General features: G+C 44.3%; 1 protein-coding gene across 3 annotated transcripts in view; it reads left to right on the plus strand.

The window, feature by feature from the left end:
- Positions 1-6,455: 6,455 nt before the first annotated feature.
- PLA2G6 (phospholipase A2 group VI) overlaps positions 6,456-25,068 on the plus strand; it is a 317,414-nt gene continuing 298,801 nt past the window's right edge. For 2 of the 3 annotated variants that reach the window (XM_069231334.1, XM_069231337.1), the window contains exon 1: positions 6,456-6,537. The gene's annotated coding sequence lies outside the window, so the exon portion shown is untranslated. The remainder of the gene's footprint in view (positions 6,538-25,068) is intronic. The other variant, XM_069231335.1, reaches the window with a different exon arrangement.

Below are 25,068 nucleotides of genomic sequence, written 5' to 3' on the forward strand. Positions count from 1 at the left end.
GTGCCCCCACATAGTTCAGGGCCATTTCCTCAGACTTTGTGAGTGCTGGGACGCTATTACACTTGTGCACTACATACAGGTCAATACCTATATGTAGCTTCAAAATGGTAACTCCGAATATGGCCATGTACCATATCTAAGATCATGGATTTGTCCCCCCATTCCAAATCTGGTACTGCGGAGCCAATTCCATGCATCCTGGGGGCTCCACTATGGACCCCTCCAGTACTGCCAAACCAGCTCTCTGAGGCTTGCACTGCAGCTACAGCTGCTGCCACCTCACAGACAGGGTTCTGCCCTCCTGGGGTCTTGGCAGCCCAGTCCCAGGAAGGCAGAACAAAACATTTCCTCTGAGAGCAGGGTGTTACACCCTCTCCCTTTGGAATTAGGTGTTATAGGCTGGGGAGGAGTAGCCTCCCCCAGCCACTGGAAATGCTTTGAAGGGCACAGATGGTGCCCTCCTTGCATAAACCAGTCTACACCGGTTCTGGGACCCCTTCTCCCCTGCTCTGGCGGGAAACTGGACAAAGGAAAGGGGAGTGACCACTCTGGAGGGCTCTGAGGGGCCAGTGCCAGGAGGTGATGTCAGAGACCCCTCCTGATAGGTCCATACCAGATAAGGTAGCCAATCCCCCTCTCAGGGCTATTTAGGGTCTCTCCTGTGGGTTCTCTTCAGATTCTGCTTGCAAGGTTCCTTCAGGAATCCTAAGCAACAACTTCAGACTCTTCTGACCTCGGATCAACTGCAGCTTGCTCCAAGAAACACTGTAACTGCAACAAAGTGTCTACAAGAGACACTTTTCTTAAGCAACCTCAGCTCCAAGTCGGCAACTGCAACAGTTTCCACGGTGTGCATGCTCTGGGGACTCCCTGTCTTCATCCTGCACCAGAAGCACCCAAAAAATCTCCTGTGGAGTGACAAAGTCACTCCCCTGCTCCAAGCAGGCACTTTCCAAGATGACGACCGGTACCCTGGGACTCCTCTCACAGCGACAAGCATGCTCCCATGAACACAGAGGGTGACACCATCAACATAGACTAGCCTGAGGTCCTGCTGACGCAATTTGGAGGAGGTAAGACCTTGCCTTCCCCAAGAGCAACAGTACCCTGTGTACTGCGTCTTCTACGCCTCCTGAGGCCTCTGTGCACTCTTTGCAAAATTCCTTCGTGCACAGCCTGGCCCAGGTCCCCAGCACTCCATCCTGCGACGCTCAACTCGCTAAGTTGTTCTCCAGCGGCGTGGGACCTTCTTTTGTTGTGCTGCATCAACCGTGTTTTACACCTCCTTTGAACCCGGATCCTGTGGCTTCTGGGGGTTCTGGCTGGCATTCTGAGGGCTCTCTAAAGTGCTGAGAGACCCCTCTTCCTCCTCATGCAGAGTTGAGGCCCCCAGGTCCCTCCTGGGTCCATCCAGCGCCATTTTGAAGCAAAACACACTTTTGTTGTAGCCAAAGCTTGTTGGCACCTTCCAACACGAAATCTCGTCTGCAACGATCTTCACGCCGTGGGACATCTTTTGCATCATGCAGGACCCCGCTGGCATCTTCCTAAGTTGAGTTTCTGCAGTCTTCGACTAACTGGGGACTCTTCTTTTGCACCCTCTTCTGGGTTGGCAGGGGCTCCTGTCCTTCCTGGAACTTCTTTCAACTTCTGAACTTGGTCCCATTCCTTTGCAGGTCTTCAGGTCCAATAATCCAGCAGTTGTTCTTTGCAGACATGTGGGCTGCTGCAAAATCCCAAAAACGAAGTGTAGTGTGTCCTAAGGAAACTTGCAGTACTTTACTCCTGCCTTTCTGGGCTCTGGGGTGTGGTAATTTACTTACCTTTACTGTATTCTTACTCTCCCAGCGATTCTGCACACACTACACTTGTCTAGGGGGGAATTCGTGATTGCCATTCCACTTTCTTAGTATATGGTTTGTGTTGCCCCTAGACCTATTTTCTCCCATTGCATTCTATAGGATTTCCTATTGTTTGCATTATTCTATGACTATTTACTTGTCTAATTTTGGTGTATATTATGTATAATACTTACCTCCAGAAGGAGTATGGTCTCCAAGATATTTTTGGTACTGTGTTACCCAAATAAATACCTTTATTTTTGGTAAGTATTGTCTTTACTTGTGTATAAGTATTGTCTTTACTTGTGTATAAGTACTGTGTAACTATAAGTGGTATTGCATGAGCTTTGCATGTCTTCTTGTTCAGCCTAAGCTGCTCTGCTATAGCTACCTCTATCAGCCTAAGCTGCTAGAACACTACTACTTTATTAATAAGGGATAAATGGACCAGGTATAAGGTGTAAGTACCCAAGGTACCCACCACAAACCAGGCCAGCCTCCTACAAATATTAGCATGACTCCTAATTAAGATGGCCACCCCCTTACTACCTCCCGTATAATTGGAACTAACTGCTGTACCCATCTGCATGGCTGAAAAACCTCAAAACATTCTTCCTTGGAGAGTTTGGTTTCCTGCAAAATCAACACATCGAATGGGGCATCCTTCAAATATTGCAACAACCTCTTTTGTCTGCTCTTCACCCACAGACCATTAACATTCCAAGAGAGGAGTTTCAGGTCTTTTACCGCCATTCTTCCGAATAAGACCCAAGCCCCCCTCCTTGTGTCTCTTCTTTCCCCAACTCCCTTTCTTTCCACATCATCAAGGACCTTTTTTTCCTTTTTTCCCTTTATGCTCCCTAACCGATGCTCCCCATCACCACCCACCCCTCCCACAACCATCCCTATATACCCCAGGAGAACCCACCCTATCTTCTTGAATCCGACGGTACTGCCTACGGAGGGTCGCCGTGCCGGACTTGGAGACTCTTCCTATTGACTGACTAACCTTGGCTGGAGGGAGGAGGCTTACACAGAGCCAGTACCCTTCTCTAATTTCTTAATCAGACCATCAACGTCATTCCAATCTCTGAAATTGTACATTTTGTTATTCGCCATTACTCTTAAGGATGCAGGAAACCTTAATTGGGCCGTTGCTCCCAACCTTTTGAATGTATCAATTCCTTTCCCCAACTCACATTGTTTATTTAGGGTGATAGAAGCTAAATCTGATCTGATCTCAAAAGGGACCCCATCCACGCTTTCTTTTTTAATGCCACCATCAAAATGCGTTGTTTAATTGCATATGTATGGAAATAGACCGAGATTTTCCTTGGTTTATCCCTGTTGGGGCACATTTTCACTGGGACCCTGTGTACTCTTTGAATATCCTTTGCGATATCAACCTCCAAATCCTCAAAGTTCAGTTCTTGTTTTATTAATTGTACCACAAGCCCTTTCAAGTCATCTCCTTCCAATCCCTCAGGGACTCTACGAAACCTCAGGTTGTTTCTCCTTTGATTATTTTCCAAAGACTCCATCTTGGCCATTACTCCCACTTCTCCTGCTTTCAAATCTTTGATTTACTCTTTATTTTCCCCCACAGCAGCTCTCAAATCACCAACCTCCTCCTCCAGAGCAGCTGTCTGGCCTGCGAGCTCGTCTATTTTTTTACCGAGATCTTCACATAGATTTCTGATCTCCACCTGATTAGTTTTAGAAGTATCAAAGCCACCCCTCAGTTCCATAGATAATGCTTTTAGCATATCTGTGATGGGGTGACTAGACAGATTTTCATGATCGTTTCCTTTCAGGGGTTCTACTTCACCTAAAGACCTTAACTATCCCCACGTCCTCCTCCTGTTGCTCCTTGCTTTCCCAGGCATACTTCGGGGGAACTATGCTGTACCATAACCACATTATGGGTGTTTGTATCAGATCCCCTGTCCTTACTTCTAGCCAAGGGCAATACACTCTCCGCACATTGCGTTCTCTCCTCACCGGTTGATATTTTTGGGGACCCTGGTAACACTCTAAAATAAGTTCTTAATGACAGAGTAACCCTCACTTTCCTGTGAATTGCGGTTCCCAAATTACTCAGGATAGATTTCCTCTTATTATTGTTGGTTTGCTCTTCCTTTTTCCTCACCGTAATTTGCTTCTGAAGAGTCTCGCAGTCTTCTACTTCTGCCCTCTTTCTAGCCCTTTTAGCACTCCACATGCAGTAGGCTGTGCCACCACGACAACTCCTAGACACCGCCTTCCCTCCTTCCTTTTTGGCCAGAGCCAATGCCTCTGCCCTGGCCTATACCTTGGGAGGCCAGAGATACTTCAGTGCCACTTAATTGGGGAGTGATATTTTGAAAACAAAATGTACCTCTGACACTTTGAAATCCCTGTCCGCATCTTTCTGCAGTTGTTAAAGGAAGCTCCTCTCCACCTCCTCCTAGGCTTCCACCTCTTGTGCCTCCTCTTATGCCTGTGCTTGCTCTGCCACTATTTCCCTGGAATACAATTTTTGCTGCCGCCTCCCTCACATGATGAATGTCCAGCACAGCTCTCAGTAATGGCGCGGCGAGCCTTAGACCTTGGGTGCCGCGGCCAGCCTTAGATCTTGGGTGCCGCGCCCCACCTCCAACGTAGCGTTTTCGTGGTGTCCTTAACTTGATGCAGCAGCCCCTACTTCCGCCTCACACTTCCCCAGCTTCCAGTGAGTCGGACTATATTTAAAATGCTGTTTTATGTCTCCGTGTCCACTGAGCCCTCCGCGACTGGCACCTTAGCCGGCTGCCATGTTCTCCAATGGTTCTTCATATCCACACAAAGTAGTTTTGTTCAGTGCTAGGAACCACTGTGGCAATCAGTTGTGTAACGAAACTGGATGGGGCCCCTCTGCAAAGAACATGGAGGCCCCCCGCCATACTCACTCAGGGCAGGAGCTGTGCTGAGGGGGCCCCCTGGAGAGGGGCTGCTGGGCCTTTGTTACACCTGTCCCAAGGACAAAATAAACATGAAAAATTGTTGCCCTTGACCTCAAACAATATGTGTCAGGCAATAGGAATTCCACATCCCTGCCTTAGATAGTGCACTTTCCTGCCTTTCCCCTAGCGCCCCTCAATGTTTTTGGGGCACTGTCTGTTGTTTTATGCCTATCAGTATGTTTGGCAGACACCGTACCCTTTTTGACAGTTGGTACCTCCCTCTATCCCCTCCACCCCACACCCTACACTTTAGGTTTCATCTGAGACCTCGCATGTGCTGTCGCTTGCAATACATTTTATTTGCTTACATGGGGCTTAGAGCCTGCCCATTACTTACCATTAGTTGACTTTATCTTCACTCTCTTGCTTCTTGTTGGCCAGAAAGTGCAGGGTTCACTTCTTCTTTGTGTGTTTGTCACTACTCTGAGACAATGCTGGAGTGGGAAGAGAGGAATGGGGTGCAAGTAAAGGAAAAAAAGTAACACTGAAAACTGCGAGCAGTGTAAGCAACCCCCCTCTGCACACAGTTGCTTGTCCTTCCCACCACCCTCCTCTTGCATTATTGCTTGTCCCTCCACGCCCATCCCCCATTGTTGCTTGTCCCATCCACCCACCACTACCTCCCCCTTGGTTGCTTGCCCCCACCACACTGTGCCTGAAACGCTCTCAATAATCAAGGTAACAGGTGTGAAGATGCTACAAAGATGCAGAATGTGTTGCTCTCCCTGTTCTGCATGGCCTGTTTGGAGCTGTCTTCATGATGGGCCAACACGACGAACTTCAGGTCAGACGTAAGATAATGAAACGTATTCGTGAAGGCAGAAAATAATTGCATACCAAGAAAACGGATCACACCCCTTGCGGTCAGTACTGGCTGCGTCATAGTGCATTTTTCCCTAACTTTCAGCCATGCTGCACAGCAGCAACGCTGTTGTACAGCATGACTTAAAAAATTGGCAAAGCCAATAGCTGTCTCAAGGCGAGACTTATTGGCTTTGCCAGTGCGTGTGTTCTTTGCATTTCATTACACAAAACAACGGCTCCATTCTCTCTTCTTCACTCTGAGAAGGCGGTAGCAACTGAGTTTTGACATGTAGCATGCCACAGACCGAACGTTGGCATGTCTTTCGTTTTTTTCATTATATAAAACAATTGCCTTCGCTTCTCTTCTTCTCTCGGGGAAGGGGTAGTGGCTAGCTTTTATATGTAACATGCCATACAGCACATGGACAAATCATGTCAATGGTGCCACCATGGTAGTAAGTCCCCATTGCTCATTTTCACAACCATAATCGTAGCTTGGTTTAATAAATCGTTTCATTTTTTTATGCCCGTATACGTAAATTTAATATGGATCAGAATATTCGCAGACCAGGTCGAAGAAGGATATGATTATAATCGTCCTACGTCGGAGCTTTGGCTTCGAAAATCTGGTTACTCTAGCAACGAAGTTGTATTCGTTTTTTGTAGTGGTAAAAATAGTGTTTGGCCGTTCAATCGCAGCATTATGCGAGTACAAGGGCTCATTCTGAGGCCACTTCTGCCCAACTAAAGATGGCGCCCAAAGAAGCAACCGGAGGGTTAGCGCTCCAGTGAGCCTGCCAGGCCCATAAACCACACAGCTAGCATTCACCGGAAGCGGGTGGATCTATTTGCATGTCTGTTTTTCTAGCTTGAAGCACTTGGCTTGAGACTGGTGAGCAGGGGCGGAGAAGGTGAGGTGCCAAATGAGAAGTGGCGGGTTTGTCATCGCTCAAAAGTACCCTTGACTTTTTGGGTCTGCCCACTGGAAAGGGTTTCTGGAAAATTTGGGGAGGTTGAGGCAGCTGTTTAATAATTTAAGGTTAAGTGAACTGCCGTTCACTGATGACAAGTGAACGTGTGTCCCTTTTTTATGAACCCACGGGGCACGTCAGTGTTGAGTTTGCCCTTATTAGACACGTTGCACGTGCCTGCAGGAAGTGCTGTGGTGTCCACCAGATTATGTGCTATGAAGGCAAGCGAGTTTTTATTGTCGTCTGCCCATGAGATCGGCGTCGCACAGTATGTTAACGGTCACAAAAGACTCAGGGTGACTGACATTCTATGCTGATCCAAGCCATCTTAAAGAGCAGGGAGGGGGGAACTGGTAAATGACAAGGACCATAAGAAATTAATACAGCAGTGATAAAATGTATGAACAGCATAACTGAAAACATTGCAGAATATAACTGCCTGCTGAGAGGCTGAAGTTCCCTGCTACTAGTCACCAATTATCTAGACTAGCATCCGGAGCCCTGTAAAAACGGTAGTAACTTAGAGACCTGTTGGTCCCGGGGGCCAGAATTCAGAGCCATATAAGCCATGGGCGCATCCACAGATGGTTGGGTCTCCTTCTCTTAGTGTGCTCACAACGTGCAAGTCGCTGCCCCCTACTGAATCAACTCCCAAGGAGATGGTCATTGCAAGTATGGTGGTTCAACCATTGCATAGCCGTTTATTCGCATTGTTACATAGCATCATTGGGAGATGATAGCCATAGGTAGGCAAAAATTATTGTAATGAACATACAGGACGTAAGATCAGCAATACTGTGCAAGCAACACAATAATTTTCCCAATCCTCCATTACAGCGCAACACTTCAGGATGCAAAAAGTGCTTGAAGGCCCCTTTTCCTCATCCATCGCCCATGCCCAACGGCATCTGGGGCATACCTTTGTAGCATCTTCTCTCCATCACACAGCGGTATGGGCAATACCCGCAGTTCCATACCAACACATACCAGGGCACCGCATAGCGCACCGGCCCTACCGGGGTACCGGTCACCAAGCAAATCACCCAAAATGTTCTACTCCAGGCATGCCAGGGTAGGGCAGAAAGGTCCAGGGTCACCAGCAGGTCAGGCCCCCACCCCGCCTGCCCACTACCAACCCAAATCAACCCCCTGCAAGGTGTAAGTTCAGTAAATCAGACCACATTTTTCGGGTAGCCCCCTTTTCTGCTGCAAGAAATTCCACCTTCCTCCAGGAGTGGGTGGGTGGATGGGAGTGGTGTCCTACGTGGATGCTGGTGCGGTGAAGGTAAAAGAAGCCGATCCTCTGCACCACAAAGCCTTGAATCCAGCCGTACTTGACACCTTCTGATGATGTCATTGAGAAAACAGAAGAGGGACTCACCACCTTGGCTCCTGCCCATGGAGAAACCAATGGCACCCTACTGCTATTTGCAGGGGGCTCCTGGTCATAGTGTGCTCCCAACGTGCAAGTCTCTGCCCCCACCCCCCACTAAAATAACTTCCAAGGAGATAGACATTGCCATTATGGTGATTCAACCATGGCATAGCATAGCCTTTTATTCACGTAGTTACATAGCATCAGTGAGAGATGATATCCATGAAGATACAGGATGTAAGATCAGCAAACCAGCAATATTGTGCAAGCAGTACAATAGTTGTCTCCACCTTCCATTAGCGCAATACTTCAGGATGCAAAAAGTGCTGGAAGGCCCCTTTTCCTCATCCATCGCCCACATAAGCACCCAAGGGCATCCCGTGCATACCTTAGTAGCATCTTTTCTCTATCACACAGAGGGATGGGCAATACCCGCAGTTCCATACTAACACATTCCAGGGCACCGCATAGGTCACGGCCCTGCCAGGGTACCTGTAACCCAGGCAAATCCCCAAAATGTTAGACTCCAGGCATTTCGGGGTAGGGCAGAAAGGTCCGGGACCACTAACAGGTCAACCCCGCCTGCCCAGTGCCCACACAAATAAACACCCCTGAAAGGTATAAGTTCAGTAAATTGGACCAACTTTTTTGGGTAGCCCCTTTTCTGCTGCAAGAAATTCCGGCACAATGCGAAGAGGTCACTGGTGATCTAGCCCTCCCCTGCTGCTGCCAGAGCCTCAGTAACAGGTCTTAAGTATGCACAACCTCTGCGTGCAGAGCTTGTGGCCCTCGAAGGACAAATGCACCGCAACCCTATGGAACAGCTCTTTATCCCCAGCATACCAGTCTATGGGTGCTACCAAATATACTTCTGCTCCATCTTCTCCATTAGGTGTATGTTTGCTGGCTGACTGCACCAGCACCTTAAAAAACTGTAGGCCATACAGCAACCTGAATATCTGACCACAGACCACTCTAAATGCATGGATTGATTCTATCCAGAACTGCTTATTCCAACTAATCTCTGTTTTCTCCCAAGCACGAAGTTAACCTGGCCCTTTCGAACAGGGATGGGTATACTCTACTGTGTCCTTCTGGCATCTCCATAGCTTACCCAGGAATTTCTTGCCAGATGGCACAAGACTCTGAGCCATGCATCATCATGACATAACTGTTTAATCAAGGAAACAACATTAGTGTATTAAGTGACTGACATAAAATGGCAGATAAAAAAACACAGATAGAGGAAGACCACACACAGATGGTACAAAAATTGACTTGAGATACATAAAACTAAGACCCATTTATCCTAGATTCCTCAGAAATGGAAGATATGTCAACAGTCACACCTGGAGTAAAACCCTCAACTCTTAGTGTGAGAGTCTGTGACATTGACCAGTTGGCCTCATGTGACCAACACATATAAGAATTAGTAGCCCCTTTCCTCATGCCTCCCCTGCAGAGACGAGCATCAGGCACCCACAATTCTCATCTCCCAAAACGTCATAAACATTCCATAATACAAGCTCTGTTTAACGCTAACTATATAGCCAGTTGCCTACCACTCCAAGATACTGTATGTCACCACCCCTGCCAGGGTACCTGTGGCCCGCCAGGCTTCTAGGCAAAGCCTTATTCATAAACAACTCCAGGCAACCCAGGGTAGAGCCCACAAGCAGGCCTATGGTTTGAGACAAGGCCCCATAATCACGGAATTCACCTTACTGCAACAGAATCAGTGATTCCCTTTGTCACAATATGAGCTTCAGAGTTGAAGCTTCCTGATTTTACCAGTCAGTGGAGAGCAGTTAGGAAATGAAGTGTGGGCTGGAGATGGGTGGTGGGAGGACACTATGGGCCATTTGTACGAACACTTTTTCCCATAGACACAGAATGGGTAAAAACCTTTGCTACATCTGGCCCTATATCCCTGAAGATAAGATACTTTCATGGGCTTTGTGCCTTTCCAAACAGATATCTTCGGGGAATTCCAGAGAGCTAGTTAATGTTTGCCTCAGCAGGTGGATAGTGCACAAAACAGTGGTTGGTCACAATGGTTTAGAAGCGGGGCTTTTGAAGCCCAAGCCACACTCTGCCTCTTGTATAGGAAACCACTTTGCTGGAGACACCCCAATTCAGATTTAAAAAAAATAAGTCTGAGTAGAATTAACACACTCGTGTTATCACACTGACTGCTATCATACCGTCTACCATTGCGCTACCACACCAGGATGCATTACCTATCTTCATGGGTAACTGTATGCAAATAGTCTGTGATCATAGTTTTGCTTGCATGAGCATTGTCTGCTTCTGTCCTTGTGTTACCTGTATGTACACTGTGTGGTTATATTTGACTCCTTGTAGATGTTTGGTGCGACCATTGGTACCTTCATGTCAACTGTGACCATGTACTTGTATAAATGTACAGAAGTTTTGCTTGTGTGCACTCTGCCTTGCAGCTTGACACATGGCAGACAAGCAAACAAAGCAGTTGTCCAGAGCGAAAGTTGCATTATAACTTTGTAGTTGTCAGGAGTTCCATTTAGCCTACACTCCTCATGCTCTTAAGGTGCATTGCGGGAGACCGGGGGCAGACTGGGGCGCAAAGGGTCCCTTTGGCCCTCATACGCACATGTGGGGACCAGCATTGCAGACGGAACTGTTAACTTGCAATTCTGTAAATGACTGCATGCACCACAAGGGAGATGAGCGCAAATAATAATAATAGAAAATGTAAAACTGCATAATAGAGTGGTCACAAGAAAGCTTTGAGGGTCTCATTTCCAGTATGACCATGGCGCTGGGCTGACCACGCATGTTAAGCAGTGCCAGTGCACACTAGGGCCACTGGGAGGTAAGTACAAGAGCATGATGGTCTGATCTGTGTTACAGCTGTCACTCCCGGTAGATCTGCCAATAACAGCCAAGCGTCCTGTGTGTGATTCTCACTATATAAGCATTACAGTATCTACAACTGCCCCAGAGCACCGTGTGCTGCAGAAACAGAGAGACAAAGCGCATGCCCACATAACTCGAAACACCCCAGAGGGCTGGTAAGGGATGTGTTGTTGCCAGATATATATCAGCTACACTGAGTTGAGGAGACGGACAGCCAGAAGCCTGCGACTGGACACCGTTGCCAGCAGAGGTAGCAACATGCCCAATGGCACTAATCTTGATATTATGATGCATTGCATGCATAGCTGCACAGTACCACAGGGAAAATACGCATATACTCCTAACCCTAGCCTCTGCCATCTATTGCTATTGTGCTCTGCTTATGAATGACCTGCTAGACCAGGCCATTAGTAGGCTGACTGTAGCCACCCTTTCTCCCCCATCCCTTTCAGAACCAGGGCCTGTGTTGCTGCCGTTTTATTTTGAAGGGATGTAGTGTTACCGGCATTGGTAGACACATACACACCCTGTGGTTCTGAGCATATATCGCTAAATTACTTTTACAGAGGAGAGCTCTGGGCACCGGCTCGTTTTATTTCCCAATAAAGCACTGTTGGACGCTGATCTCACTTTGCTGCAACCGCAACATCTCAGTTCACAAAAGCTGAGACTGTCTTGACGCAATTTGAATCAGTGACATACTGATCACCGCAAGTCTGCTGCGAATGTTCAACTTTCGGAGCCATCCTTTGCTGGGCCGTATGTGAAAGCTTCGTAATGGGCCTTTACCTTCGGATTGATTAAACTAAGACCATGTGACAATGTGCAGCTAGTGGAAAGACTCAAACCCATGCTTTGAGGAGCCTGCAACATAGCTGTGCATGATCTTGCCACCGCTATATCCTCCGGGTCCACTGCGCTGAATGGCCCGAGACAATCTGCTTGCATATTGCCTTCCCCTTTGCTATATCGAGCCATTATTTATAGAAGCAGTTGCTCTGCCCAACTCCCTATCTTCACTGTCACCTGATTCAAAGAGGATTTCAATTCCCCTTGTCTGTTGATATTCACCATTGCTACAGAATTGTTTGTCTGAATCTGAACATAATATTGCTTTAGCATTTTCTGAAATGTTTGTAGGACTTCCCAAATTGCAGACAGTTATCTCGAGTTCGAAGAATGGTGGTATAGATTCCGTAACCATCTTTCATGGGCTGAATGTTTTACGAGAGTTGCTTTCTATCCTTTAAGGCTGGCATCTGTAGTTAGACTATAGAGAATATTGGGATTTAATGGAATCCCCTCCGCCAGGTTGGACCTCCTGAACCATCAGAGGAGTTGTATTGATATTTGTTTTGTGGCCCAGAGTTTTCTCTCGTATTCCATTGATGCTGGTTTCCAGAATGTCAGAAGTTTAGTTAATAGTGGTGTTGCATGTAATCTCGTCCATCACACCAGGAAGACACAAAAGGCCTGGTAGCCTAGGACTTTCAACCACAAACTCACTGAAGCCTTGTCTTTTCTGATAAGGGGACTTAAACTTTGCCTCAATCTATCTGCTCTCTTGAGGGTGGTAGATCATTCCTTTCATCGTATTGAAAAGGGCCCCAATAAAAACTTTCTCCTGGGATGGGTTGAGCAGACATTTTGCATAATTCAAAATGAGACCATGCACCATCAGATACTCCTCCATGAGTTTTACTCCCTTTAGGTTTGCATTCTCTGTTCTGACCACCAAGAGTCAATCGTCTAAGTATGAAAATACTGCTATTCCTTGAAGATGAAGAGAAGCCACTAGAAGAGTCATCGTTTTTGTGAATATTCAGGAGGGCATATTTGATGCCAATGGGCAATACCTGGAACTGATAGCGGATGCTAAAAATACAGAATCATAGAAACTTCTATTCCGAAGCAGTTGGTATGTAAAAGTATGCATCTATCAAGGCTATAGTCACTAAGTAGCTTTTTGGAGGAGCCATCTGTATTATTGTCTGAATTATCTCTATTTTCAAATTAATATTTTTTACCCATCTGCTTGCAGTTGACTATGACTAGGCAGAAGCCTCCTGTTTTCTTCGGAACGAAAAATATCCTTGAGTAAGTTCACTTTCCATGGTGATGTTCTTGAACTTGAATTATTGGAGTTTTGCAGAGTAATGCCTGCATTGATGATTTTAATGCCATCAACTTATTCTTGCATGATGGTTCTTAAGTCGGAATGGTCCCTATTTCCAAAGGAGTGGAGAGAAACTGTATTTTGTAACTGCTTTCTACTATATGTAGGACCCAGACATTTGAAGTGGATTGGTTTTGCACTCCCAGGAAGTGAGCAATTCTCCCTCCTACTTTCCCTTCTGGCATAGTCAGGATTTCTGACGAGGATATGCTTTTGTTGTCATTTTGAGGGTTGAAGGACATCCCCTCTGTCTTTTTGACTCTTGATTATATTGTTGCTGAGAAGGTTGACAAAAGGACTTTTTCTGTTTGAGACCAGATGATGTAGATGTGGTAGACTGAGGCTGTCTAAATGACGAGGAGTGCTTCTTCTCAATCTCTGAGACTGTCTGAATGAAGAGGAGTGTTTCTTCTCATTAAAGATCACATGCAATTACTCATCTAGTTCAGATCTATAAAACATATTACCTTTTCAGTCATTCGAAGGGCCGCATTTTTGTGTGCATGATCTGCATGCCATTCTTGGAGAAGCAAACAAACACAAATGGAGAAAAGCATTTCTTCTTGCAGCTGTTGTTGCACTTTCAGACAATGCTGCTGCTCTTACTACATCAAATGCGTAAACTGAGCCTGTTTTTCCAGTCTCTCAACCAGTCCTGGGCATTCTTTTCCTTCCTGGGCTGCTTTTAATAGTTCCCTAAAGTCAGGTAGCATAGACTAGCTGGTGTATGTTTTATATATACCTGCTTATATTGTCAGGATATAGTCTGCGTAAGCCTTTTCCAAACCTGAAACCCTTTTGTTTTATCTGTGGGGTCTTAAATCATATTTCCTTCCACCATAGAAGTGTGTCCTACAAAGCTGGCCACCAGCTAATCCAAAGGTACTGATTCTGGAAATGTTATCTCTGTATCTTTCAAAGGGTGTAGCTTGGACATAAATTGTGGCATCATCATCCTGTCAGGATCTCTCCATCTCTAAGTACTACATTTGATACATACTGGAGGATAGGTAAAGCTGGAGTCTGTGATTTTACAAATTGTCTTAACGCTGACTAGAAGCAGATGGAATTTCTGTTTATGGATGCCCATATTCATCCGTACTTTGCATAGAATCTTAGGCAAAATATCCTTGTCAATGTATTTGCCTTTTAATTAATCTTCTATTTGCTCTTCCTCCTCTTCATCACTTCCGGAGGAAGTAACACCCACTTCTTTTTTTTATCACTTCTTTTTAGGGATATCTTGTAGCCCCACTAGGATATCAAAAAATCTTTTGTACCCTTTTATCGAAGGAGTCATGCAACTCAGGCTCTCTGGATCTTCTGGATCATTTCCTAGAGGGAGATTTGGATCTAGGATCTCCATTTGCAGAGGCTTAGTCTAGAAATGTAGTCTTTCTTTGATGTTTCCCCATAGTTGTAATTCAGGGGACAAGAAATGCTGTAGGAAAAGAAAAACAATTCTGAAAGCTACAAAATCACACACAAAAAGCACACTGTCGCAGGATCACTAAGACAACATACCCGCTTCCATTGCTCTCGTAAATATTGGAGAAATGAGCTCTGGGAACAATCCATCAGAGCATGCACGTTTGATCTCTGATACAAGTGCATGCTTTCTCATAAACAGATCTTTCAGTGGGAATTCATGTGAAAGCCCATTAGCATTTCCCCCACAGAAGAACTGACCCAGCCACGCTCCTGTAACAGTGATTGGAACCCAATCTTGAAATGCTGCATGTCTTGGATGAACACTATTCTCAATAGCCAGGTGAGTCATGACTAAAAATGTTATGTTTCCCATTTTTCCCCAAACACCATATGCAGGAGAAAAAAATGAATCAACTTATCTAACACCCAGAAGGACCCCCAAATACTTGCTGGTGATGCTTCTTTGATGGACAGAGTCCACTATCCGGAGCCAGGCTAGATGAGGTTTTTCTTCTGTCACTGATGCAGACTCCTTCCAGTCAGAGATTCTGCTGCTATTTTCTGATTTCAGTGATGAGATAGGAAAATCAGGAAGAGTGGTGGTCCTAACCATAACTCATACTACCTTTAAGGGGGATGGGCGTATGTAATGCCCACTCCTACTTCATGGTTTTTGTCCGCCTCAGAAGTGAATGACTGGGATGGGAACATAAGATAGGACGTAGGGTTAATAAAAGCTGAGCTCTAAGCTAATTAAAGGGGCTTGACAAGTTGTGTAATTACTTCGTAACTGCAACCACTGACAAACCTGCTCCACTGAAAGAATGCCTTGTTAAGGAAAAAGCCAGACCTCTGTAGATAGTTTACAGGGGAAGTCCCAAATTTTAAAGCTCAGTAATGTACTGCCACAACATAGTAGCAAAGTCCAAAACCCAATATGATAAGCAAGTGTTGATTGTGATAAGTTGTACAAGACTGTTTCTAATTCTGAAAAAGTTCAGAATAACTTCTCACACCTAGTGTGTGTTCACAGCACACCACCACGATTAAGCAGCATACTGTTCACAACAAAGTTACTAAAAAGAGGATGGTCATTGAGGAAGACAGTGATACCCTCCTTGAGTAGCATAATAAAGGACCAATTATGCCAGAGGGAGATTTCACATTTGGCAGAGCAAGTCCAGCCATTTTAGTTTGCCCTCAGTCCAGTCTCGCCACAGGTGGAAATGCTCGTTAAATATATAAGCCTTACTCAATGTGTAGGTGACCAATTCCCATCTGTACTGCGACCCTTGGTGAAAAGTCTGACCATACACTTTCAGTAACCCTTGCAAAATTAATGATATTAGTGTTTCTGGAGAATGTCACACTGGCACATCTGAAGAGTTGGGAATCCACCCCTTTTAAAGAAACCACCTGTTTATTCTGTTCACCATGACATAATTTTGACCTTATCTTATCTATTTGCCTGCTCCCCGCTTTCCCCACTTTTTTCCTTTCCTCCATGGTTTATTTAGTGGTACGTTGGGCAAAAAAGGTACAAGAGGGTGAGGGTTGAGGACATTTGGATTGGGGATTTTTCATTGTGCTGTATTACTGAGCTTTCTTTTAGTGATTACCCCTTATTTCATTAACCGCCAACTCCGTCCTCGTATATACTTCACCACCTTTTGACCCAGAGTACCTTGCAAAGCTGCTGTGGCCCATTTTTATGTTTGCCTTATATTCCCATTTATATAGTGTGTCCTACCGCTGATGAGGTGTTGAAGTACTTCCTGGCTAGTAGCATGCCATGTTAGTTTTGGTATTGGTTTTCAAACCTTGCCTTGCACTTAGGCATGATTAGTAGAAGTGAGGTAATTTGTGTAATGTGGTTGGTGAGGTGACAGAATTAAGGAAAGTACTGGCGCTTGCCTTTAGGGGTTTTAAACATATATGTATCTGTGGTTTCCTAGTTTGAGTATTATCTTTCTGTTCTCTGCATAGTAGTAGTAGGTAAAACACATGGGTAGATTTTGGACTGGTGATTTGGGAGTACCCATTTAGGAGGAGATGCATGTGACCAATTGCATCTTGAAGCAGGAATTGGGGCAGCAGGATATGCAGAGGAACATAGGAAAGAACAGCACAACAACTGGAAAACCTTAAGTATCGTGTCAAGATGACTAGGACTTCTTTCTGTGGACAGAGTTCAGAAATGTCGTTGTGTATCTAGTTTTGAAGAAACAGGCTCTCTAGGTCAAGTTGTAAATACCCAATTGACAACCCTTTGTCTAAATTTCAGATTGTTATTGTTGGCTCTTATTTTTGCAGGGAGGGAGTTCCTTAATTTGGCTGCGCATAGGGCAAAAAAAGTGCCACCCACTGTTTTATTTTATTGTAAATTGGAATAATTAATCATAGTGCTAGAGAGAAGTGTTTATTATTTGGTTGGGAATATATATATATATTTTTTTATCCGGGGAATTCAGGAACCTTTACAAGTTATGGCCTTGTGAGTGATAAATGTGAGAGTATAAACCTGCAATCATAAGGGAAGAGACAAAATAATACGCTGAGAAGATAAATTCTGCTTACCCTTGACTGTCATATGTGCTACAGACTGTTTCTAATATCATCGCAGTATATCTAACAAAATGTCTAAACAATCTGTCGATTGAAGGGTATTTCACTACAGCCTGGAAAAAAGCATTGATTCTCCCCGTATTAAAAAAAAAAACCAAAACCTTCATTAGACCCCATGACTGTGAAAAATTATCCGCATATCTCTAGATTACTCCTCCTGGCTAAAATACTGGGAAAAGCCCTAAATGAGGTCTTTATGACATACCTGGATTCACATGATGACCCAGCCCAGCATGGTTTTCAACCTAAACACTGTAATGAGTCAGCACTACTTTGTACAATTGAGGAGATCCGTCAGGTGGTAGATAAGGGAGACAAGGCAGCACTGGTACTTTTAGATATCTCAGTCTCATTTAACACGGTAAATCATTCCATTTTGATCAACTGGCTGAGGACTGTCGGGATTGGTGGCTCAGCGCTTGCAATCCTTAGCTCCTTTTTATCCAGTCGAAAACAAAGAGTAGATATCGGGGGGGCTTTAAATCTAACCCCATTACCCTCCCGTGTGGGGCCCTCTGGGATCTTCCTTGTCACCCCACCTATGAAGCTTATCCATTCTTAAGGCTTCTCTGTCATTTATTACACAGATGACACTCAGATAGTTGTACCCTCATCTACTGAGGTTGGCAGGGTGGCTAATAACTTCAATAACTGCCTAAGACACATCTCAATCTGGATGAGGGACAACTGTCTGAAGCTGAATTATGATAAAATGGAGGTATTACTCTTTGGAAACAACCCAGATTTTTGGAGTATTTCTTGGTGGCCAGAAAATCTTGGTCCTCTCCCTCCCCTGTTAGCGAAGTTAGAAATATGGGGGTGCTATTTGATGATCAGTTGGGTTTTCAGATCAGGTCAATTCCATCACTTCATCTTGTTTGTATCTGATTAGGGTGTTGAAAAAGATTTTTCTATTCATCCCTTATGAGATGCTTAAAATGGTGGCAGTTGCCCTCATGCTATCAAGGATTGATTATTGTAATCCTTTATACTTGGGCTTGAAAAAGCAGTCACAAGCTAATCTACAATCCCTGCAAAACACCGCTGCATGTCTGCTCCTTAAAGTTCTCAAGTTTAGCCTCATAACTTGCAGAATCTGGGATTTACATTGGTAGCTTATCTTTGACAGAGTAAAGTTTAAGGTCCTGCGCATTATGCATCGAGCTCTACATGATTTAGGAACTCAATACTTACAAAATATTTTTAAATGGCACACACCACAGCGTGATTTAAGATCTTCATGCAACAAACTGGTAGTCATACCCAAGCTCAATAAAACAAGATGGGGAGGCAAAAGGTTTTCTTTCCTTTCCTGCAAACTTTGGAACTCTTTGCCAGTGTCCATTATCTCTCAAGCTGATCTCATCCTTTTCAGAAAAGGGTTGAAAACATGGCTCTTCAGCTCCTTCTTAAATAGGTAGTTATTCCACTGTGGTCCAATTGTCGCTAACTCCGACACCTCGGTATTCGCATGCTTTAAAAGACTATTGCTTACTTACTTATAGTAAGTGGAGGGCCTTCAAGTAGGGTGTGTTCATATCTTTATATGTAAAAGCTGTCTTGCAGCTGAGTTTTTAATTCTCTGGAGGCGTCTAATAGGTCAAAGTGTGATCCATTGATAGAGATTGTTTCCATAATCCAGCTTTGAAAGGATGAGTGATTTAGTCTGTTGAATCTTTGGTGGAAATTTTTAGATTGGAGTAAAATCTGTTGAAGTGTCTGCATGGTATAGAGTGTGAACTTTTTTTGTCCACTTTGGTATTTCTAGAGGGTGTCGTTCCCATGATGATTTCTAGAGTTCATACTTCTACATTGCTACATTTAATGGTTGCCCTAGGATTCCCAATCACGTTATTGGGTCAGTCATAACTTTTATAACCTAAACATGCAAGTATTTCTATTTTTGAGGCATTTAACTTAAGATGGTTCAGTGTCATCCACTTGTCAATGGCTTGGAGGCTGTTGTTGAGTTTTGAGTGCTGTGTGTTTATGGTTTCCCAGTCTGAGTATTATCTCTCTGTTGTCTGCATGGTAGTAGTAGGTAGAATCACAGCTCTTGATTAGCTTTGCAATGATTTGGTGTATATGTTGAAAAGGATGGGAAAGGTGATTTATCCTTGGGGTACTCCTCCTTTGATGTTGTAGGGTATGGAAGGGGCCACCATTATGATGGTTAGGAGGACGCCCAGTCAAAAACTATTCCACTGATACTGATTTATTTTAGTTCGAGGCTTAAATTTTGTTGAGGAAATGTGTCTGAAGCTTCAGTGGGCCCAGAAGGAGGAGTGCGACTATGCTGTTTTTTCACAAATTTTGTTTTATTTCATCACAGGTTCTGATCAGTGCTGATTCTGTGCCTCTTCCAGACAAATTCCTGTTTGGTGATCTGACAGCAGCCTGCTGTTTTTTAGAAGTTGAAAGATTGGAAGAAATGTTTCTTTTTCAGTTAGCTCACCAAAGAATGGTCCATTTGAAATTGGTCTGTAGCAGTTGGGATCTTTTAGGTCGAAGCCATTCTTCTTGATTACAGGATTTATGTATTTTTTGATTTGAGTAATGTGGAAAAAGACCTCTGGAAAAATATATTGACTGTGGGAATTGCACAGGGATAGTTTCAGAGGTTGATGGTAGGATTCTCTTGATTGTTTGATGAGAGGATGGGTATGAATGGCAGCTAACAGGGCCGCTAGCTTTCTGAAATTGATAAATCGTTTCTGAAGGATAGCAATGGGAATTTGGTCCTAGAGTAATTAATTTAGGAAATGTCTCTGGGTAACATTTGCTTCTTCTGTTTGCTGAGTATTAGTCGAAGATGATAGCTTTGGTGTTGTAGTAGGTCTCCAGTTTGTTCCAGAAGTCTTGATAGTGAGGTGCTGGTACGTTACTACACTCAGGATTGTGGTATCAATAGTATTTTATGGAGTTTTTTGGTTGGACATATGGGGTTGTTGGTCTTGCTTGAATAATGGGTGTTCTTTGCATTTTAAATGCATAAATTATACATTCCAATATGTCTGTGTGCATGTTTTGTCATCTGAGTTCTTTAATTCGTGCCTCCTGCATTGAAATATTAGAAATTTGTATTTTTAAGTCTCGCCTTAGACAGCGCAAGACATTTTCTTACCTTATAGTGGGCTTAGAGATCTCTCATTGCTTACCATTGCATGGCATTATTGTTGAACTCATTTGCTTGATTATAATTGTTGTCTTCCATGGGCTTTCCTTGCTTTTCTTGTGTTTGTCCCTCCCATGGATCTCTAATGTATTACTATGTCCTTCTGCTGCTCCCTTTTTCAGGTGCTACTTTTTCCTTTTTGTTTAAGTATTCTACAAAAGTGCTTGTCTTTTCCAACTGTCTTCCTTTTGTACTCCTCTTCCATCAGAGTTCCGTCACCATTTACCTCGCGCCCCCACCCTCTGTTGCCCATGTAGTTGTCTGTGTCCTTCCCCAATTCCCAGCTGCCTATCATCTGTTGTCTGTGTGCTTCCCCCGCCCACCCTCTGTTGTTGGTGTGCTTGCCTCAGCCCATCCTTCTCCCCTCCATTCTCTGTACTCCTCTAGCCCTTCCCTTACTCTCCATTGTCCATGTGCTTGCTCCAGCCCCTCCCTCCGACCTTCTGTTGTCCGTGTGCCTGCCCTAGGCCCTCCCATCCGCTTCCCGTTGTCCGTGTGATTCCCTGGCACCTCCTGCCCACTCTCCATTGTCTGTTTGCTCTCCCAGTGCTCCTCCACACACTCTCCGTTGTATGTGAACTCCCCTCAAACCCTCCCACCTTTTCCCTCCACACACCTGAGTACTTCTCATCCTACTCTGTGTTACCTCGTCTCCCAGCCCACTCCCCCATTTGTTTGGGGAGCAGTTTGAGGGACAAGGCAATACAGTAGAGAAATATGTGGTTGGATGTCTAAGGAAGGTGAGTGGGATAAAAATCATACAGCAAAAAATAATTATGTGCTAGGAGTATTAGCGCTGGCAGCATCATAGTGCTTTTTTAGAATTATTTTTTGCTATGCTGCAAAGCCACTGTGTGCCAGTGTGTGTGGGCAGCTTTGCATGGGCATCATTGCACTCTAGCCAGTCACTATCCTTCTGAAAAAGATAGAGAAGTGATTTAGTTAAGTTGTTGTGGCAGTGTGAATTTGGGTTGTTGTGTGTCTTGGAGAAAGGTGTTAGTATGTGTTTGGTGTTCTATTGTTGAGTCCTGTGGTGTTCAAGGAATCGTGAAGCAGAGCTTGCCATAGTGTTAGTGTTTCTTTTCCATTTCTTATTGGTTGGATGGAGTGTGAGGATCTAACTTCTGTGATCTAAATTCAGCCATTGATGATAAACGAGAGTCTGTTTTTATGTCTCAATTAGACAGCGCATGCGATGTCTTGAAAAAACGTGTTGTGTTCAATCTGTGGGCTTCAGCTCACCTATAGGCTTACCGTTTGCTTGCTCCATTGTCACTCCCATATCCTTTGTCCCCATTTGTCCATGGCATGCCCGTGTCATGCCTCTTCTTGTGTTTAACCCTCCCCCAGAGCATGGACCAAGTACTTGTGTCCAATCACTGCTCCCGTTTTAGGATCTGCTTTTTCCTTTGTGTTCGAGCACTCCTCATGAGTACTTGTGTTTTTACAAGCTCTTCGCCTCCCACCCAGGCTTCATTTCGAACTATGTATAGATTGTTAAACTGCACTCTCTGCAATGCAACAAAATTACAAGCTCATGTTATCTTTTGTTTTGTGCTGTTATTTTTGAAGTTTTATAAAGAGCATAGCACAAACTCGATCCGAAGGTATCGGGACGCTCTACATGAGCTCCAGTTGCATTTCAGACCGACACATTTTTAGTCACTGAGAGTTAAGTGCTTTGTGTAGAGTGCATAGTCTGTTTTTTCTGAGACATACTATCCTGTTGTGGTAGTATAACTGCCATCACTCCAGACAGCACCATGGAGAGTTATCAATGGGACCGTTAGCTATAAAATTTGCGTAACGTCACCTCAGTCTGAGGTAGGTTGCCTGTACACGAAGGTTGGGCGAGGGTATTCTGGTGTCCAATCTGGACACAGCTATGGCATGGTGTTTTTAACGGTTACACCAGCTTCATATCTGAACATTGCTTGTCATCACCTTTGGAGCATGCAGTGTGGTTTACTAGTCACACATCCTCTGTTGCTTGTTTTACTGCCAGCCCCTGCAGGTCTTTTCTTCCCATTTACGATCCGCTCTCCCTCCACCCTGCTAGCATTCTGACCTGTTGGTTGGACATTGGTGGTATAATTATACAGGTAGCCACCATCAAAGTGCTCTGCAGCTGTTTTACATTTGGAGCTCAGTAGGGCCCATCAAAGGGCAACGTGTAGGCTCTGGGTCTGGTCTTGACATGGCACCAGTGATGCCGGTGTAGGGAAGTCAAATAGGATGAAAGAGCGTTGGGTGGCACTGTGACATAGCTCAGTCCATCAGTGAGAGTCCTGCATAATAAAAGCATGCACAACCAGAAGCTAATACTCTCGAAGTTGCTACAACAAGTGCAGTTGGGGTGGGGCAAAAGTGACACTTGGTACATACAGAGCTGTGCATCCTATGGCAGCAAGTGCCAATCACGACCTTAATAACCAGAGCATAGGAATCGGGAATGGACCTGGATTTGTTGTGTGTTATGAGAGGAAACATACCTTACTGTAGTGGGGTAGACACATTTTTATACGTTTGGATCCCTTTTGTAATCACACAGGCAAGCTATAAACAAACATTGACAGAACCAATTTGATGTCCTTTGGATAGGGAAAAGACTTTCCCAAGCTTTATTAACACACAACTGCAGATCAGGTGGCAGCTGTACAAGTTTTTTTTGCACAGTAGTAGTGTTTGCACCATGGGTAGCAACACTGAAAGCTTCCCTTTTTCCTTGAGCATCTTTGAGGTTTCATTATAGATGACCTAAAGTTAATAAACTATCACCAGTTAGTTCTTAGTGATTCGCAATTAGGAAATTGCAAACTGCGATGTATCAGTGTGTCGCAGACACATTTAGCGATTCTCAATGAGTCACAAATAGACCTGCCTCATCAGTATTTATGTGGCAGGTTGTAATTTGCGACCCATTGTGAATGGCTACAGTCCGAGGGATGGTGGTCTGCTGTCAAAATAAAACCAAATTAAGCAATCTTTTTTCTTTTCAGTTTTTAAGAGCAGGCAGTAATCTGTAGGAGCACTGCTTGCTTTTAAAAAATGTTTGCGCCCTCATTCGTAAAGTGGAAGGGGTCCGATGGGGGAGACCCTTCCTCTTTGCGAATGGCATAAAACTGCAAATGTTTTGCGACCACATTCCCGGTTGCAAAACATTAATAGATACCAGTGTCACTACTTATTAGGAAGTGACGCCTTTGGCATGCCCCTTCCTGATAGTGAATCGCAAGCCATATTTTGTGTCGGTAATACGTTACGAACTCGCAAAATAGGTTTGGTACATGCCAGGAAGCATTTTACCAGCTGCAAATGGCCGACAGCCATTTGCAACCAGTAAAAGTGCTTCATACATCTGGTCCATGGTGCTTAACTATGGAGTATACTTGATTCTATGGAGGCTCCAATTTTGCAGTTTAGGACACTGATACGCAGTGAAATGAACAGATATGCCAAAGAGCACACCTTGTTGATCTAAAGAAGAGAGGGAAACTATGTGACGGGCAGTAGTAAAAAAAAAAAAAAAAAAAAGAAATGATTGGATCAAAAGAGTAGAACTGATATGTTCTTCCAGCACATGGGTGAAAACAATATATCAATATTAGGTCTCCATAATAGCGGGACAAAAAGGATCAAGAGAGATCAAGAAATTGAATGGAGGAAAGCATAGAGCAGGCACAGCCCAATACAAAAAGAAACATCATGGCTCAATGTTGTTGGCATTGGCATAAAATTTGCAAAATTACATCAATTAGGTGTTCTAAGAGGAGTGTCAGCTCTTCATGGAAACCAGAGCAAACTACCTTGAGGTGAATACTTTCCAGATAGGCTGGGGAAAGGCAGGCTCAACTCTTAAATCTACAGGAGAGACGCTGCCTGGTGGGTGACAAGAAACCGTAGGAGTGATCTAGCACACATGATTTAATGTGCTGTTATGTCTTTTCATTTATTGAGACCCTTCATTCTTGACAATAGTTATGACTGCAAAAACACCAAATGAGTGCAAGGTACACAGGAAAATGTTACCCTTTGCTTATTTTAGCTTATGAGTGTCCAAAAAACGACCAAGAGGGCAACATTTATATTCAGCTTTAAATTTACCTTAATTCCACCTCAGACAATTCTGCCTTTCATTTGTTATGTTAGCTTTAAACTGTATTTGCAACTGCACTTCATTTACAGCCTACGTTTTATTCCTCTCAAACAATGCTTCATTTCAATTATTTTTAGGTCTTCCTCTAGACAGCGCATGTTCACCGTGCTGATAGGGAATGAGGCTACATCCAAGGGCAACTATCCACCCTGCCAAAAGAGTATATCCTCCCATAGATCCTGTATGTTGGAAATGTGCCTGTTCTTTAGTGTCACCACAAATCATTTGGCCGTTTAGGTGAACCCTATTTTTCCTGGCTATAGAACTCTGTGTACTTTATCCTGCTAACCAGTGGTAAAGTGCCTGTGCCCCCTCTACACATGATGACATTGATATACTTCTCTTGGCCTCTGCTTGCCACTCTCTGAATCCCCAAGTGTCTCACCTTGGATCTTTGGGGGCTTTTGAAGTACAATCATGTGGTGGATTGGGACTTTCAGGAATAAAGTCAAAAAGTAACATCTTTGATCTGACGAACGTGGTTGGTGTATCTGACCCATGCTTTATCAAGGTCAGTTTCAAATTGCGCCTAGGTCCCTGAATACGGCAGTCTTTGACTATCATTGACCCTTTTCTTGGTGCTATTTCTGCATAAAACATTTTAAAAACCATATCTTTGGTTTCCCCTTAATAGA

The sequence above is a fragment of the Pleurodeles waltl genome, chromosome 4_2 (genome assembly GCF_031143425.1).
Source record: "Pleurodeles waltl isolate 20211129_DDA chromosome 4_2, aPleWal1.hap1.20221129, whole genome shotgun sequence".
NCBI lineage: Eukaryota > Metazoa > Chordata > Amphibia > Caudata > Salamandridae > Pleurodeles > Pleurodeles waltl.